The 14214-nt window shown below is 37.0% G+C and overlaps 1 pseudogene; it reads right to left on the bottom strand.

Moving 5' to 3' along the window:
- Nucleotides 1-7361: 7361 nt before the first annotated feature.
- LOC109679719 (sorting nexin-7 pseudogene) lies at nucleotides 7362-8961 on the bottom strand (annotated as a pseudogene).
- Between the last annotated feature and the right edge of the window lie 5253 nt (nucleotides 8962-14214).

The following is a 14214-nucleotide window of genomic DNA, read 5'->3' as shown; positions in this document are numbered from 1 at the left end:
TGGAAGGTGAGTGAAACTTTGCTTGTGCTTTAACTCCAGCCTTTGTGAAATCTTTCACACCCCACGTATACACCAGTCACACAACTGGGGTCCAACAATTATCATTTGATTTCCCAGCTCAAAATATGGGACGTTTCTTCTCCCCTTAGCTCCCACACTGATCTATCTTCAAAAGTATTTGCTTGCTATGGTTTGATCATTCCAAGCTTTGTGTTTTTGCTACACCATCACCTAAAGCTCTGTGGTCCTTGTCCTTTCTTCCCTCAAAGCCCAGTTCAGTCTTTTGTCATGTGGGTATTGACTTAATTCACTCTATGTGGATATTCATATTCTTATCAGTCATTCCTACAATACTCAAACTAGACAGCACTTACTTTCATTTGAGTTTTTAGATGATTAATAAAAGATATGAATACTCTAGAACCATCTAGATTCATCACAGGAAAACTTATATAATAAAATAATTTCAACTTAAAAATTGTGATAGTAATTGACCTTTATTTTTTCTTTGTAAATATATTGTTGCTAAAAATTATTTCATTTCAGAGATTATCAAAGAGATAGCAGTTTTAGAAGGTACCTCATTTTCTTCTTTTTAATAGTGTGTTCATCACTTTTTGTTGCTGTGACAAAATATGACAGGAAACAAGTTAAGGGACAAAGGATTTATTTTGACTCAAAATTTCAGAGGTTTTAGTCCATAGTCAGCCAGCTCTACTGCTTTGGGGTACAAAGTGAGGCAGAGCATCATGACAGAAGGGTGCAGTAGAGCAAAGCTGCTCACTTTGTGGTGGCCAGGAAGCAGAGAGAAAATGAAAGGGACAAAGGATAAAGTATGCTTTTCAATGGCATGCTCCCAAAGACCTACTTTCTCCAATAAGCCCCCCTCCTAGTTTCTACAACCTCCCAGTAATGCTGTCAAGTCATGAATTCCACCATGGCTTAATCCATTCATTAAGACAGTCCCTTCAAGATCCAATCACATCTCAAAACCCCATCTGTGAATATTGAACTGGGAGCCAAGCTTTCAACCCATAAGTTTTGGGGAGATATTTCATATCCAAACCAAAACAAATAGGTATCATTTCATCTAACAATTTAAAGCATCAACTAGTTTTAATAACAAAAAATGGTTTTTAAAATCCAATATTTTATTCCCCAGAGACACCTCTGATTTTTTTTTCATATAATCTGTTGACTTTCTATGAGAAAGATGAGAATTTACTTTTCTACATTCATCTCATCTCATACACACAGACATTCCATTTTCCCACCTGTAATAACACAATAAGAGGTTTTTTTCTCAAGTTCAGTAGCCCAGAAGGTTCCCATGAGCTTCTCAGGACATCTATAAGATCTAAATTATTTTTGTTGTAGTGCTAAGATGTTATTAGCATTTTTCCATTCTCCTTCTTTCACCTATATAGTGGGCTTGTCCAGTGGCTGTACAAATTGTTATGGTGACTATACCTAACAACTAATGAGATGTGTGCTTCTGTGTCCTTATGTTTTTAGCATTGTCTAAGTTATCAAGAGTCTTTGCAACAATGTAAAATAATGCCACTTACTAAATATCTTGTTTTGAAGAAAAAGGTTATTTTTCATTATAAATAGTCATATATGTTAATATGTACTGGGTTTATTGGACCTTTTATTCAGTAACACTGAACAAATATTGATAATTGGTTTTGTTTAGTCAGATGTGTATTCTACCATAATTTAAGACATCATTTTATTAGAAATTAGTCATGGTACCTAAATTTTATTATGTTTTGATTTATTTTGAAATTGAGCAGAAATATTTTCTTTAATATATTTTCCTTAATACGGTTCATGGGGCTACATGATTTAGGAAGTATCTGATTTTAATATTAGAATAGTAAAAACTTCATGAACTTCAACTCAGAGTGCCAGCAGTTTTGCCTTCCTATGTTTATTCTCGGGAGAAAACACAGTTATCTAGAGTCTCATCAGCATTTCATTTTGACAAATATGTATCATACACTTGCATTTGGATGCTGTGAGATATGGGAAGAAGGATATGACCACCCCTGCTAATTGACTTGGTCATGATAGACATTGCGTCAATGTCTTGTATTTTCAACATCTTTGCCTATTCAGTGAGGATTAACCTTCAGATCAATGACTGACTTACTGTAGAATTCTAAGATATCAAAAAACAAACAGATTTTTGTATACTAGATATAATTAAGATAAGAAATATGCTAGGATATCTTGGAAATGTAAGAATTAAGGGTTTCAAAATAGTACTAAAGTAAACTCTAACAATTTTACATATGACTTTAGAATTTACCAAGTGATTTAGCATGAGTAATGTTATTTAATCCTAGTGACTTCAAATGGTGGCAGATTTGCACAAGCCTGCATACAGTTTGGATTCACATGAGCTGTTCTGACTTCTGATCTTTTGCTTTTACTGTATAAATGTCATATTCATTAAGAACTCAAAGTTGTTTCCTTTGTACTACACATATTAAGGTATTCTGCAGGCTATTACAATATCTGCTCTAAGGCCTTGGGCATCATAAACTCTCCATAATTAATCCAAGTCACTAGAAAGACTGAGAATCCTCACTCTGAATCAGAATTTAATTTTGTAAGAGGTTAAAGTCATTCGAGTATACATTTTTGGCTAAAAATACTATTAAGAACCTTCAAACACCTAACCAAGGTACATTGTAAGCATACATGGAAATGTCACAATGAAATCCCCTGTACAACTAATATATGCTAACAAAAATGTTTAAAGAAAAGAACATTCAAACAGATTGTTTTACTGATCTTCAGGGCTACAGTCTCTGGCTCGGCATTTGTCAAACACCTAAATTAGATGATAGTCCTTTTCCCACATAGAATATTAACTTCTTAGTGGATACCATTGGATTACATAGTATGAGGGATTCACTTGCTGATATGGATTCCAAGATTCAGACACAAAACCAAGTCATGATACAAGCACTGAGAACTTTCAGCTGTCAGAAGTCTAAATTAATTGTCCATTACTAATTTGGTTGTTGACTTTGTTCTATTCTATTTCCCTTCTTCCCATAGGTTTGTGAAAGCATGGACTTAGAGTAACAGAGGGTGTTGAGTCAGGGATCTCTGGAAGTGGTGCAGTAACATAATCCATATCAAAAACAAACTAAAGCACCACTTCCAAGATATTCTGTGTCTTGCATTGGCATTAATATATAGTTTGCAATGGCATTAATATAATAAACAAGCTGTTTGCTTGTTTCTTGACGCTTTGTTTTAAACCCTAGAGTTTACATGTAAACTGATTTCCAACTCCTGTAACAAAAGGCATATAGATCACATTAAGTTATTTCTGTTGTCATCTGTCCACTCTTGCCATTTCGGTTCACCATTTAACTAAAGGTTTTTGTCAGGGCAATAGCCAAGAAAATGAAATAAAATGCATCCAAGTGGGAAAAGAGAAAGAAAAACTCTTTTGGTTCAAGTGTGGCATAATCTTGTATACAAGGAATAAACTAATAAATTTTAATAGCTAGCAAATAAGTTCAGCAAAGACTTTGGGCAGAAAACCAATATTAAAAATCATTGCATTTCTATGCATTAGCAATAAACAAACCAGAAATTAAAATGGCAATTCCATTTAAATGGTACATCAAAGAATAAAATGCTTAATAATAAATATCATGAAATAATTATGGTATTTCTACACTGGAAACCACAAAACATTGTTGATAGAAATTTTAAAAGGCATAAATAAAAGGAAGTGCTAGGTCCAGTTAGTCATGAGTGCTGGGGATATGCAAATGGACTCTAAATGGAGGGTGCTTTGGGGCCCCCAGTCTTTGCGTGGGGAAAAATGTTAGGTAACAGGTGGATGAAAGTGGTGACCATGGGAAGAAGGCACACCAGTTTGCTGAGAAAAAAAATTATAATTAAACCTTTCAACTCATAGGTGACCAACTTCTGTTAACATCAGACAGCCCATATGGGTCAATGGGATGTCACAAAATGTTTTTTGAGAACACATAAAGATTAAGAAGAGGATTGGAGATGTGACTCAAGAGGTAGAATGCCTGCTTTGCAAATATGAAGCCCTGAAATCAAGCCCCAGTCCCACCAAAAAATATATATACACAGATAAATATAGATATATGTTTATATTTATTAATATAATATATTAATTAGTTATAATATATGTATTAATAATGAATAAAATATAAATAATTAGCAATATATTCAAAAAGCAATTTGGACTGGAGGCATGGCTCAAGTGATAGAGCACCTGCTCTGCAAGCAGAAAACCTTGAGTTCAAACCCCAATCTCACCAAAAAGAAACAGAATAACAAGAGTCATGGACAAAAATATAGTGTCTGAAACAATAGATCAGTAACTCACATATCTTAGGAGTCAGGTTGACCAGATAATCATTTGTACATTGTAATTCTGTGAACTTCTCCTAATCTGTAACCAAGAAAAAATATATTGCTTAACCTGACCTCAGTCCTAAAGGCTGGACCTGGGACTAAGAATTTGTCTTGAACAATCTCTATAAATACTCAAACCCCCAAGGCTGACAATCTAATTCTTACCTTAGGGACAACTGCTTTCAGAAGATTGAAGGTTCATTCTTTTCCTAATAAGCTCTGCTTTGTTGTCACTTCACTTCTACTTCTTGTCTGAATTCATCTCACACTGGACACAAGGATCCAGTAACAGAAAGGCACTGTATGTTCATGAGTTGGAGACTTAATAAGGTGAAGGTACCAGTGCTGCCCAAATTAATCTACATATCCAGTCCAATCCCAGCTTTTATTTTTTGGCATAACTTGACAGTCTGATCCTAAAATTCCTATGGAAATACAGAGACTCAGAATAACCAAAACAATCTTGAGTAAAGTAACAATGTTGAAAAACTAAGATTTCCTGATTTCAAAATTTACTACAAAGCTCCAGTAAGCAAAACAGTATGGTACAGAGATAATGGTAGACATACAGATCAATGACAAAGAATCTAGAATCTGGAAAATAAAACCATGTGTGTTTAGTCAATTGATTTACAACAAGGCTGCCAGGACAATTCAAGGGAGGAAAACAATGTTTTTAAAAAATCCATGCTAGGACAGTTGAATATCTGCATGCAAAAGAATGATGTTGGACCTCCTACCTCACACGCTGTGCAAAAAAGATCACAGACCTAAATTCAGCAATACTGCAGGTTGAGCTCAGGGACTCCCACTTGCTAGGCAGGAACTCTAACACTTGAGACACTCTCCCAGCCCCACAGACCTAAATTTAAATGTCAACATCATCCTGTAAAACTATTAGACAATAGTAAATCTTCAAGAGCTTGGATTAGGTTTCTTAGACATAACACCAAAAGCGTAAATGACAAAAGGAAAAAATAGGCAAATTGACTTTATAAAAAAAAAAATCTTTTGTGGCTCAAAAGACACCATCAAAAAGTGAAAAGACAATCCACAGAATGGGAGAAAACATTAGTCAACCACATATCTGATAAGTGACCTGTATCCAGACTGTATGAGGAGTTTTTACAATTCAATAGTCTGATCCTAAAATTCCTATGGAAATACAAGAGACTCAGAATAGACAAAACAATCGTGAATAAAATAAGAGCAATGGTAAATGTCTAACTTGAACAGACATTTCTCCACAGGAAATATAGTGATAGCCAATAAGCACATGCAGATGACAACACTGTTAGTCATCAAGAAAACATGAATCAAAACCACAGCGAGATAACACTCTGTACCCTCTAGGACGGCTAAAATAAAAAAAAGAGGACGTGGACAAATTGGAGTGTTCATATACTATTTGTGGAAAGTAAAATGGGGCAGTTACTTGCAAAAATAGTTTACTTGTTCTCAAGAAGTTAGAGTTGCCATATGACCTAGCCATTTGACTCCTAGGTAAATATGAAAATATAAGTCCTCACAAAACTTGTACACAAATTTTCTTAGCAGCATTATTCATAATAACCAAAATGCAGAAACACGTGTCCATCAGCCATTGAAAAAAGTGGTGCTATTTCCATATAATAGAATAGTATTCATCAATAAGATACTCACTAGAGCATGAATGAACCTTGAGATGTATGCTAAGTGAAAGAAGCCAGACACAAAGGAACGCATACCATATATTCCATAGCCAAGTGGTAGAGTTTGTGCTTAGCACATACAATCCCTAGTGCCCTCAAAATCACTACCACCACAACAAAAACCTTAAATATGTGGAATAAGCAAATCCATAGAAACAGCAGGTTGACTGGAGATTGGCAGTGGCTGGAAAATGGAATTGATTGATGATAGTTACAGGCTTTCTTCTTGTGATAAAATGTACCTAGGTAGTGATGATGGATGCACAAATCTGTTAACTACATTGTATACAAGTATGAAAATATAATGAAACCCATTATCTTGTACAGTAAAAAACATAAATAAAATTTTTAGATAATATGTTTTCTTTCCTTTTTATTTGTTTTAGGTGCTGGGGATTGAACCCAGGGCCTTGTTATGTTACACAGGCATTCTACCCTATGTTACACTCCCAGCCAAAAATACATTTTCATGATGTTTTATGTTTTTTGCACCTTATCTTAAGAAATCTGCCCCCAAAATTTCCCAAAATAATGTCTCCTAAATTTAAAAGTGTCTTAGTTTCACTTTCCACATTTAAGCCATAACACACCTTAAACTAATTTTAGTGTACACTATGAGATAGGTTCATTTCATTTGAAAAATTTTCCCCTTCTTTGCTGATCTTACAGTTCTACTTATAGGACTTACTTCTGGATCCTATTTTCCCACTATTATATTCTTTCTCCCTGAATTAATACTATGCTATCTGCTATATACTAAGTAACTATGTGCCTCCAAAATTCATGTGTTGAAATCTAACTCCCAATGTGGTGTTATTTCAAGGTGAGGCTCTTGGGAAGTAATTAGGTCATGAGAGGGGACCCTTCAGGAAAGGGATTAGTGCCCTTATATATGAGACCCCAGAGAGCTGCTTTCCCCCTTCCACCTCATGTGAACACAGTGAGAAGGGCCATTTATGAACCAGGAAGAAAGTCCATACCAGACAGTGAAACATCATGGCCTTGGTCATGGGCTGTCAGCATCCCAAACTCTACGAATAAATTTGTTTTCTGTATGCCTCCTACTCTAAGGCAATTTAGTAGAGCAAATGGACAGCACACTATCTTCATTACATATTAAAGACATGTAAGAATTCTTAGTACCTGGCAAAGTAAGTCCTCTTACCTTCGTTTGTTCTAAATTTGTCTTGGTGATTCTTGATTCTTTTATTCTTCCATATAAATTTTTTTTCTTATTAAAGCTTTTATTAAAACGGAGTCTTTACAACATATTTAAATGTCATGTTCCATGGTCAAATATTTAAGGAAAAAACTCTATATGCAATTATTGGCACATAAATTTAAGAACATAATCAAAATTAGGCTAAATCCATCTCTAACAATATAGATATATATCTATCTATACAATAGAATAGATCTATGTATCTATAGAATGTATATCATATCATAGACCCATATATCTATATGGACAGACATATTTCTAGCTCCAAACTCACGTCAATGACCCAGAATACCTGAGTTTTCAAGTTGTTGGTTTTCCAGATAGTATTCAATGTGTTTCTTCCACTTTATAAAATGCACAGCCAACCCAGACAGAATAACATTGGTTGATAGATGCTGTCTCTCAAAGATATGCAGAAGACCTCAATGGGATTAAAGTTTATCTTCAGAGTCTTCTTCCATGTGAAGGCCAGTCTGTGCTGTAAGGAATGATTCCCAGGTAGCAAGGCACTGTTAATAATAGTGGACATTGTCTTCAGCCATCTCCGTGAAGGCTGACTTGATGTCGTTTTGCATATTTTGTCTCCATCTTTCCCAATCTGCATTATTAGCACATTCCACTTTATCCTCAAGTTTTCCAATCTCCTCTGTAAGCAGTTCAGGAGCTCCCTTTTTGTAAGCCAAAGCTTCAACTTTGGAATCCAATTCTGCTTGTATTTGGTCCCTTCTTTCCATCACACCCATTAGCATTTCACTGTAAAGCACATACTCGTGTACAACAGGGAGCAGGGCCTTGGAGAGGCCAGACATCCGCTTCTCAGTGGCCTTACAGCACTTGTCAATGCAGCTGGCAAGACCTTTGAGAGTGTCAGCCAGATCTTCTTCTGATGCTGACCACAGGATATGGATACTTTCATTTCATCAAAGTATTCCCTTTCTTCTTTGTAAATTCTCTGAGATATTTTACCTATGAGATTAATTTTCTGGCTAAATACTTCAATGAAGTTATTCATCTCCATGAACTCCTTTGGTCGGTGTTTAACTCCTCTCATGGAGGAAGCAACAGCTCTAACTTTCTGTCCCATCCTGCTGAGCAGGCCCTTGCTTCTTGTGAGAAGAGAGTTCCCAAGCTTGTGCAGTGAGAAAACCCTTGAAGTCTTCATTAAATGTTAAAGTTGGATGATCAGCAATCCTGTTCAAAAATTTATGCAACGCCTTCCTGCGCGTCTCAATGAAGTCCTCATTAAGGCGTTCCACCATTCCTTTCACTATAAACTTTTCCGGCAGTGGTGGAATGATCAGAGTAGGGTGTGCTTCTTCAAGTTTTCCCTTCAACCAAAGGAAATCTTGATAACGTCTCCTCACTTCAAATTCACTGGAGTCGAATTCCCCACGAGATGTCTTAGTGGTAATCCTGTAGGTGATGAAAGTTTCAGTCGTAGTAACATGGCTTTCAGGTTCATCAACTGTAATGAAGAGATCCCTTAAGTCTGGCTCATCTTCAAACTTGATTTATCATTGATAAAGGAGACATTGGCATCACAGGGCTGAAGGAGTTTATGTCCTTCAGTGAGGCATCCTTACTGAACACCTCCAGGTCATCCTTGTCCTTGTCCAGGTCCAGCATGTTGGTGGGGAGCAGCGTGGAGGAGCCGCCTTTCAATGTCATTATTAGACTTCAATTGAATGATTTATTGAAATGGTAATAAAAATGAATTACCTATTCAAAAATTAACCAAATGGAAAGAGGAAAATATGCATTGCAGAACACATCGATTTCAAAGGTATTGTTGATCTCAGCTGAAGCAGTGGCTTAAACCTATAATCCTAGCTTCTTGGGAGGCAGAGATCTGTCTCCCAGCTACAGGGGAAGCATGAATAGGTGGATCGGGTCCAGCAGGCCTAGGATAAAGCAAGACCACACAAAATAACTCAAAAATCACCATGCAAAAGTGGCTGTCTGAATGGCTTAAATGGTAGAGCATCTGTGTATCAAAACAAAAAATAAAGCTGATCTTATCTAAACTTTCCTGATATCATCAGGACTGTGCAGACTTACCACAACTTTCTAACAGAAGACTGGATGGTGTCTTTCCAGAGTAAGTGGTATGATTTCAAGTCACTCAGCAATAGGAAAGAAGAGATACTTAAGATAGAGAATAAATTAAGAACTTTTAAAATTCCAAAGCATTTTATTTATTCTTCGCTTTGTCTATTTTCTTGTTTTCAATACATGTTAAGAACTTTCAGATGTGAAAACTAAAATAACTGATGTAATTTAATTAAAATAGGTGTTAGTCACCAGGATGAGATTTTCTTAGGATGTCAAAACCTACTTTTATTTCGCATTTGCATTTTTTTTAACTTAAATTTGAAAAAATTAGAAAAGGACTTATGGAAAAATTCCTTCCTAACCCTCCCACCTACTTATTTCTTCATCAACCATATAAATATTTCTTGAGTGTGTTTTGAAACACATGTTATGCACATCCAAGGAAACAAATACAATATATGTATTATGGGTGCACACCCTGCCTTCTTTTGCATTTGTGCAAAAATATAAATAAATGCAAAAAATATATCTTTTGCATTTAAGATATATTTTGGAGATCAATTCCTATCAACCATAAACACCGTCTGCATTTTTCATGTGGCACAGCAGAATGTTGCCTGTGCCATAGTTAGTTGTTTTGGTTTAGATCTTTTTCTGGTAAATGTCTAATACATACCTCTAGAAGATAAGAACTCTTTTAATAAGCTATAACCATAACACTATTGTCACAGTGGTGATTTTAAAAATAATTTCCTAATATCTTCACCTATCCAAGGAATATTTTAATTCAATCATACCCTATCAATTTTTTAAAACTTTGAATCAAAGTCTTAATAAGGTGAGCACACTACAATTGGTTGATATGTCTGAACTGCCTTTCTTTCATATACCCCCTTCTTGCTATTTCCCTTTGTGTTTTATGTATTAAAAACTGTAGGACACTGCCTTACAGTTTCCCAAGGTGGCTTTTGCTGACTGCATCCTCCTGGTGTATTTTTTATTATTATTCATTTATTCACATGTGCTACATTGTTTGTGTCATTTCTCCCCCCTGCCCCTGGCTCCACCCTCTCCCCACCTCCACCCTTGCTTCCAGGTAGAACCTGTTCTGAGCTTTTCTCCAGTTCTGTTAAGGAGTAGACATAAGCAATTATAAGAAAGACAAGGACAGCTATACAGAGAGATTCTTAGCATTGCTTTCGTGTACAAATGTGTTACAACCCAAGTTGATTCATCTCTACCTGATCCTTACACTGGTTCCTGATGCCCTTCTCGTGTAGACCTCTGTCTCTGTAAGGTTTCTGTATTAGCTCCTCTCCTCCTGGTGTATTTAACATGTTCCTCTGCCCCTCCAAGTTTACATACATGAGCAATCTGACTCAGGGCCTTGACCAGACCTAGTTCTGTCTGTGTGTATGCATAACATTGTAGTGGGGGTGGGGGAGAGCATGTGTGTGCACTATTTTTAGGAGGTACACCAGGCCTGGTTCTGTAATCTTAGTTCAAGCTTCTTTTTTGATTCATAAGTGGTAATTAATTTTGAAACAAAATGTCCCCTCTTTGAAGAACAGGTGATGGATAACTTCTGTGACAGACAAAAGGTTGAACAATCATCAATGTAAAAGAAGTTACATTAGAACGACCAATTCTCACAAAAATGTTTTCTCTCGTTACTTTTAGGTGCCACATATTCAGCAGCCCCCCTCCCCCACCCTCCACTGTCAGTTCTAGAAAGCAGCCAAAAAATGGCTCAATGGAAAGTTCACTATTACAAATTAAACAAACTGGGCGTGGTAATGCACGCCTGTTATCCCAGCGATGCCCGGGCCACAGGTAAGAGCGTTTGGGTCCAGACCAGCAGCTTCCCCACTCCGTCCTCAAAGACAAGATCCCACCTGAAAAATAAATAAAAAGCAAGAAGGTCTGGCAGAATGGCTCAAATGGTAGAGCGCCTGCCCGGCAAGCGCAAAACCCTGAGTTTTTAAACCCCAGTACCACAATCAAAAAAAAAAAAAAATTCCCCAGTGCCATTTATTAACACCAAGGATCCTCCTGCTGCAGCCTTGTCTACTTGGAGACCTTTCTTCCCTCGCTTTTCCCTGGGCTCCTGGGGACATGGAGCCACAGAACTTCAGAACCAGGGGCTGCCCACAGACTGCAGCCTGGGTGCTGAGGCCGCCGTCCCCAACGGGAATCGACCTAGGAGCCCGAGTGGTCCATTGCAGAGGGCTGGAGGGGACCTTGCCCTTCCTCCTGTGACACGGGTTGAGTGACCCAGGATTAGTACTGGTAATCCCCAACCAAGCCTGTGACAAAGAAGAGCTGATTAGTAAGTGTATTTTATCCTTCCTGGTTTTGTGAATGAAAAACTGAAATATGGAAGACTTGCCAAATAGGGCAGAATTGCAGTGTAGTCTGCTGATCTCCTAACTGTTCATTCTCTTATGCTTGACAAACATCACCCAATTTAATTGTACTTCCCAGGAATTCCACTATGTAGGCCTTTTAAAAAATAAGTTAACAAGGAATGAGTTAATGCAAAGGGAGAATTCTAGTTCTCCAAAGAATATGTTTCTAACCTCTGCTGTTTCTGGGAAAATCAAGGAAATGAATGGGTGGAAGGTAGGCTGTGAGGGATTCTCTGTTAAACACACTGTTTCCCTCCTTTTTGTTCTCAACATTTGTTTGCCCAATGAAAAGAAAGACCTTGATTTTTACAGGAATATCTAAAGTTAGAAATTTCATGTTTCACAAATAAGATGGCCATTGAAATAGATTTTAACAAGTGAATCAACAAATTGGGTGGCAGAACCTTTACAGTTGCTTTTCATTGTTTATTCATTTATTCATATGTGTATATATTGTTTGGGCCATTTCTCCCTTCTGGCTTCCGGGAAGATCCTGATCTGCCCTCTTCTCCAATTTTGTAGAAGAGAACATATAAGAGATAAGAAGAAAACATAGCATTTTCGCTAGCTTGAGATAAAGATAGCTATACAGAGATAGTCCTGGCATTGATTCCATGTACATGTGTATTACAACACGAATTGGTTCATCTCTACCTGACCTCTTCACTACATCCCGGTCACCTTCCCATGGTGGCCTCTGTCAGTTTAAGATTACTTTATTAGCTCCTCTACAGTGGGCACATCAAACACTTTCAAGTTTTAGGTTTCCTTCCCTTTCCCTATTCCTCCTGTATGCATTCTCCCGTTAGCATGTGACCAATGTCTAGTAATATTACTGCAATTGTTTTAGGTCTATAATCCACCTATGAGGGAGAACATACGATTTTTGGCCTTCTGAGCCTGGCTAACTTCGCTTAAGATCATGTTCTCCAGATTCATCCATTTACTTGCCAATGACAAGATTTCATTCTTCTTTGTGGCTGAATAAAATTCCATTGTGTATAAATACTACATTTTCTTGATCCATTCATTGGTAGTAGGGCATCTTGGCTATTTCCATAACTTGGCTATTATAAATAGTGCCACAATAAACATGGATGTGCAGGTGCCTTTGGAATAACCTGAGTCAAATTCTTTCAGGTATATACCTAGGAGTGGTTTTGCTGGATCATATGGCAGATCTATTTTTAGTTTTTTAAGAAGTCTCCATACTGTTTTCCAAAGTGGTTGTACTAGCTTATATTCCCACCAGCAGTGTATGAGGGTTCCTTTTTCCTGAATCCTTGCCAACAATTTGTTGTTGGTGGTGTTCTTGATGGTAGCTATTCTAACAGGGGTGAGGTAGAATCTTAGTGTGGTTTTGATCTGCATTTCCTTTATGGTGAGAGATAGTGAGCCATCTCTGTATTTTTTGGCCATTTGTAGTTCAGTTGCCACTTCTTTATTGGTTCACTGATTTTGGGGGAGTTTAGTTTTTTGAGCTCCCTGTATATTCTGGTTATCAGTCCTTTGTATGATGGATAGGCAGCGAATATTTTCTCCCACTCTGTGGGTGGTCTCTTCAGTTTAGAGACCATTTCTTTTGTTGTGCAGAAGCTTTTTAATTTCATGTAGTCCCATTTGTCCATCCTTTCTCTTAGTTGCTGGGTGGCTGGGGTTCTACTGAGGATGTCCTTGCCTATGGTATCTAAGAGTATTTGGGTAGAGTTTTTTGGGTCTTTAAGGTATAGGATCATATCATCTGCAAATCAGGATATTCTGACAGTTTCTTTACCTATTTGTATTCCTTTTATTTCTTCTTCTTGCCTTATTGCTCTAGCTAGGAATTCCAGGACTATGTTGAATAGGAGTGGGCAGAGTGGGCACCCTTGCCTTATTCCTGATTTTAGGGGAAATGGTTTCAGTTTTTCTCCATTAAGTACAGTGTTAGCTATAGGTTTGTCATATAGAGCCTTTATAATGTTGAGGTACATTCTTTCTATTCCTAGTTTTCTTAAAGCTTTTATCATGAAGGGGTGTTGAATCTTATTAAAGGCTTTTTCTGCATCTATTGAAATGATCAAGTGGTTTTTGTCTTTGATCCATTAATGTGCTGTATTACATTTATTGATTTACTTATGTGGAACCACCACCGAATCCCTGGGATGAAGCCGACTTGGTCGTGGTGAATGATCTTTCTGATATGTTGTTAGATTTGGTTTGCCATTATTTTATTGAGGATTTCATTAAGGAGAATGGCCTATAGCTCATTTTGGATGTGTCTTTGTCTGGTTTGGGGATGAGTGTAATACTGGCTTCATAGAATGAGTTAGGCAGTGTTCCTTCCCTTTCTATTTCATGGAAAAGTTTAAGGGGAGTTGGTATTACTTCTTCTTTAAAGGTCTGATAGAATTCAGCAGAGATTTTGTCAGGTGCTGGA

The sequence above is a fragment of the Castor canadensis genome, chromosome 11 (assembly GCF_047511655.1).
Source record: "Castor canadensis chromosome 11, mCasCan1.hap1v2, whole genome shotgun sequence".
In the NCBI taxonomy this organism is placed as follows: domain Eukaryota; kingdom Metazoa; phylum Chordata; class Mammalia; order Rodentia; family Castoridae; genus Castor; species Castor canadensis.
Note: the sequence above shows the minus strand (reverse complement) of the source record. Positions and strands in the feature narration are given on the sequence as shown.